This window comes from Coenobita brevimanus, chromosome 111 (assembly GCF_032717465.1).
Source record: "Coenobita brevimanus isolate Jiangsu-jjx chromosome 111, ASM3271746v2, whole genome shotgun sequence".
NCBI lineage: Eukaryota > Metazoa > Arthropoda > Malacostraca > Decapoda > Coenobitidae > Coenobita > Coenobita brevimanus.
Window position 1 is genome coordinate 5943701 of NC_137064.1, and position 5359 is coordinate 5949059.

The following is a 5359-nucleotide window of genomic DNA, read 5'->3' on the forward strand; positions in this document are numbered from 1 at the left end:
GGTGTGGATTCTGGTGGTGGTGCTGGTGGTGGTGGTGGTGATGTTGGTAGTTGTGGTGGTGGTGGTGGTGATGTTGGTTGTTGTTGTGGTGGTGGTGGTGTTGGTAGTTGTGGTGGTGGTGGTGATGTTGGTTGTTGTGATGGTGGTGATGTTGGTTGTTGTGGTGGTTGTGTTGGTGGTTGTTGTGGTAGCGGCGATGTTGTTTGTGGTATTGTTGATTGTGTTGGTACTGGCGGTTGTGGTTGTGTTGGTTGTGGTGTGTCTGGTAGTTGAGTTGGGTTTGCGGTCACACCACACACTATTACCACTACTAGTAACACCACCACCATCTTACAGGAGGCGGCAGTGGGCAGGACAAGAAGGAAGAGAGAGAGAGAGAGAGAGAGAGAGAGAGAGAGAGAGAGAGAGAGAAGAAGAAGAAGAAGAAGAAGAAGAAGAGGAAGATTAGAAAAGAGAAAGGAAAGAAGGTAGAGAGAAAGAAAGCAGAGGAGATGGAAAGGGAAAGATAAGAGGAGGAAGAAGAGGGAAGAGAAGGGGAGGAGAAGCAGGAACTTGGAGGAGGAAGAAGGAAGGACAGAGAAAAGGAGGAGAAAGATGGAAATGTACAGAAGGGGAGGAGGAGGAGGAGGAGGAGGAAGAGGTAGAGATGGAGGAGAATGAGCGAAAGGTAGGGAAGAGGAGGAGGAAGAGTGAAGGTAGAGAAGAAGAGGAGAAGGAGGAAGAAAGATTGAAGTCTATCTACTCCCCATCAGCCAAAATAACTGCCACTACACATCGTCCTCCTTCATACGTGGCTTGCAAAGTAGTAGCTCTGTCTTCAAGGGTTTAGGAGAGATGGGGAATAAGTGCAGCCTTTTCGTCGCTCAGTCTGTCCACTTTTCCATAATTTCGTCTGTATTTAACACTTCACACCACCGTCCTTCAGAGCTGGTTTCCACTTTATCCACATCGGCTATACCTCTGTTCTGTCCATTCCGAATTATCCTCCATCATCGCAAATTATCCACCTCGCCCTATGATCCACAGATAATTTTCCTCTACGTTACTAACCAGTCCACCTCTCTAACAACAGGTGGTTCTAACAGCAAATCCGTTAATAACAGGTGTGTTTCAAACCAAGGCTTTGACTGTACTGAGCAATATCGCCAGAGGATGTGTGTCATGGTTGGATTGTGGGGATTAGAAGGGTAGTGGTGGTGGGATGGGGAGCTGTGGAGGGGGTTGGGGGATAGTGGTGGTGGAACGAAGAGTAGTGGTGGTGAGATGGGGAATTATGGAGGGGAGTTTGGGGAAGCAGTGGTGGCGGGCGAAAGGTAGTGGTGATGGGATGGGGAGTTTTGGACGGGGGGTTTGGGGAGGTTGTGGTGGTGGTAGGAGACACAGGGGTTAGTGATGGTGGTGGAGGGGGGGTTTAGGAGTAATTGTGATGCTGGAGGGGGTTAGGAGGTGGGGGATTTGGGGGTTAACTAGTGAGGTGGGGGGTATTTGGGTAGTGCTGGTAGGGGGTTGGGTTAGTGGTGGTAAAGGGGGGGTTGGCGAGTAGTGGTGGTGGTAGGGGTTAGTGATACACCAGAATTAGTGGTAGGGGTCGTGGTTTGTGGGGGTTAGGGGTGGGGTAGCGGTGGTTAGGGGGGTGTTTGGAGGTTGGGGGTGAGAGAGAAAGATAAACCCCTTTTCCGCTTGCGTAGTACGGTTTCCTGCCAGGTTTCTTATCATCCGGCTCGGGTTTTTAACGAGTTGGCTTTTGTTTTGGTCACGTGATTATCAGGTGGGTTGGGTGCTCAATTTTTCCTGGCTGACTTTTTGTTATTGATATTATTATTATTGTTGTTATTGTTATTATTATTATTATTATTATTATTATTATTATTATTATCATTATTATTATTATTATTATTATTATTATTATTATTATTATTATTATTATTATTATTATCATTATTAATATTATTATTATTACTATTATCGTTATTATTATTATTGTTATTATTATTATTATTATAATTACACCACCACCACCAACAACAACAACAACAACAACAACTACAACTACTACTACTACTACTACTACTACTACTACTACTACTACTACTGTCATCATCATCATCCAGTTCTTCCGCCCAGCATTTCGTGTTATAAGCATCCTCGAATCTCCTACGGCACAGGGGGGGGGGGTGGAGAGAAAATATTCCATTGATCCTTTGATTCATGTCCCGGAGATCACAGTTTTATATACTGATAATTTATACATTGATAGGTGATGAGGGTAATGATGATAACAATTAAAATGATGATAATGATAACGATAATGCTGTTGTTGCTGCTCGTGCTGATTATGATGAATGCTGCTGCTGTTGCTAATAATAATAATAATAATAGAAATAATAAAAATAATAATGATGGAAATGATATTAAGAATGATGATATTTGCCCGTGTTTGTTTATTTATTTTCATTTATTTCTTTATTATATTCAGTAAGCCTGGAGGTAAACTGTGATATTAATATTTAGAGGAAGATGGGCGTGAAGTCGACAGGAAAATGGACATGAAAAGAGATATAAACATAAAATCGGGAAAAAATACCGGTATCGTTAATTTCACTGTGTTCAACATTTTGAAGCATAATAACAGTATTAATAATAATAATAATAATAATAATATAGGGGTAACCAAAATTTTTGTTAGTTTCTCTGTTCTCTCCATCAAACAACATACAGGCAGGCGCAAATGGTATCGTTTATTTCTTTTTATTTATTCATTTTTTCATCCATCCATCATCTAATCCTGTGATTCCCCATGAGGAGCGTAGGAGCCCGGGGCTAGGTAAGTTGGTCCTGACATTTAAGATGAGAGTGACCAGCCACACTCTTCCCTAAATGGCATTACGTGAGCAGTAAACCCCAACCATCCCTTGGATATAAACCTCAGGCTATATCCGATCGGAGCTCCTACCTTACCCATTAAACCACCAGGCTTCAAAATTTGGTTATATGGTTACCACCCAATGTGGTAAATGAAACCATTTGGCTTGTCACTCAGTGCAGAGTCACCCGTAGACCGAAGGAAGAGGAAAAAATGAATGAAAGATGAGAAAGGAAGGAAAGAAGGAAGAAAGAGAGGAAAGGGCAGTCACCCGAGAGCATCACTACATTGAGTGAGTGGATGGTGAGCGCCCCCACCTACCACTAATTCATTTATTTATTTTCTTCCATTTTTGGTATTTTTAATTCTCAGGCCCCAACGACTCGCGAGGACTCCCCCCCTCCCTTTCTCTCTCTCTCTCTCTCTCTCTCTCTCTCTCTCTCTCTCTCTCCAATGTTATCAGTGCGATTTTCTGACGATTTTATTCAGCTGAGTGAGGCTATTCGTGCGGGAGGGGTTAGATTGAGCCTCCATGAACTACCCCTCCCCCTCCCCCATCCCTCACTACTAAAGTGATCTCGTAAGCTGAGGAAAATCGTCTGGAAGCAGCAAGAATTAAAGAGAAATGACATGTTAAAAAAGTAAAGAGAGAGAGAGAGAGAGAGAGAGAGAGAATGCCCACAGTATTAATTCATCCCTGTGGCCTGTATTCTTCTCAGACAAGGAAACTCCCTAACACCTCTTCCTAAGCGGTTTATTTGCTTATTTCACCATACTATCCCCTTCTGTGTTATTTCAGTCATTCTAATATCGCCATACTCCTCATAAATACAGTACAAAATATCGCTACGGAAGAGGTAATAGGGAGCCTCCTTAATTAACCAGCCGTATCCAAAAATAAATCGCTAAGGAAGAGGTAATAGGGAGCCTCCTATATTAACCAGCCATATCCAAAAATAAATCGCTAAGGAAGAGGTAAATCGCTAAGGAAGAGGTAAATCGCTAAGGAAGAGGTAAATCGCTAAGGAAGAGGTAATAGGGAACCTCCTTTGTTAACCAGCCATATCCAAAAATAAATCGCTAAGGAAGGGGTAATAGGGAAGCGAAGAGAATGCAGGCCCAGGACAGGCCTTGAGTAGTGAAGGGGTTAATGAAGGCCGTGTCTAACTCCTGTCCGATTCCTACTGCCAGAAAACTCTCTGTAAGGCTGAATAAAATCGTCTGGTGGTAGCAGTAGTGGAATATAAAGTGCGTCGTGGAGGTGGAGGAGTTAATGAGGCGATTGAATTTTACATTTATGCAGCTGATGATACATTTTCGTCTAGGCAATAATAGATAGGTAGATAGGTAGGTAGATAGATATAGATATATGTAGATATTTGGCTTAGATTATGATAGTTTTTCATTTGATAAAGATTGATTTTGGGGTTAAAAAATGCATCTTTTTTTTTTTTTTTTTTTTTTTTTTTGGTCCGCGTAGACTGATTTTTTTCCTGTTTAGATAATACAGTTTCCTTTACATGATAATTCTTTTTCATTTAAATAATACTTTTTCCTTTACAATAGGTTACTTTTGTGTTTAGGTAATGATACTTTTCTCTTTACTAATAATTTTCCGTTTTGAAATAATGCATTTTGGTTAACTTAGGATAGCCGCCTTAGCATAACCCATATCATGCCCAAACATAATGCTTTTTGGTTTGCCTTGGATAGCCGCGTTAGCATACCACATAGCATGCCCATACATATCTCGCTACAGCATAACAGGAACGTAGAGCAACAGCACATAGAGAAACACAGCTGAATATAAACCTAACACTGTGCCGCACGTAACCCAACTGCACACAACACAGCAACACAACAAGGGCAGGAAAACACATTACGCTGGGTCATCATTCCAGAGAGAGATTACCAGCTGAGAGGATGTACAGAGAACTAAAGAAATGTGGAGACCCGTATATGTCACTTAGAGAGAGAGAGAGAGCTAAATTTCTCCACTCTTTTCAATACGTTTAGTTAATATGAGTAACTATAACTTCTGGATGATTTCAGAATATTGCGCCTTAGCCCCTTCAGCCCGAGGACGTCATGCACATTTATTTATTTATTTATTTATTTAAGCGATATTTTATGCATAGTGGAGCATCCTAGTCGTGAAGAGGTTAATGAAGGCTGCACCCAACCCCACTAACTCGGAAAGCCTCCTCTAAGGTGGTTGAAGTTAGGTTAGGTTGGTGGAGGGGAGGGGAGGTTAAATAAGGTTAGCTTAGGTTGGGTTGAGGTAGGTTAGGTAAGGTTAGGTTAGGTTGGGGGAAGGGAGGGGAGGTTAAATTAGGTTAGGTTGGGTTGGGTTGGGTAAGATTAGATTAGTTTTGGGTTAGGATAGGTTAGAGGCAGCAGGAATAACATTTAAAAGACATCTTTAGATTGAAATGGTTACTAAAGTTTATATCTAACCTTAGTTATGGGGTAGGGATGAATCGCCTTGGTTACTAA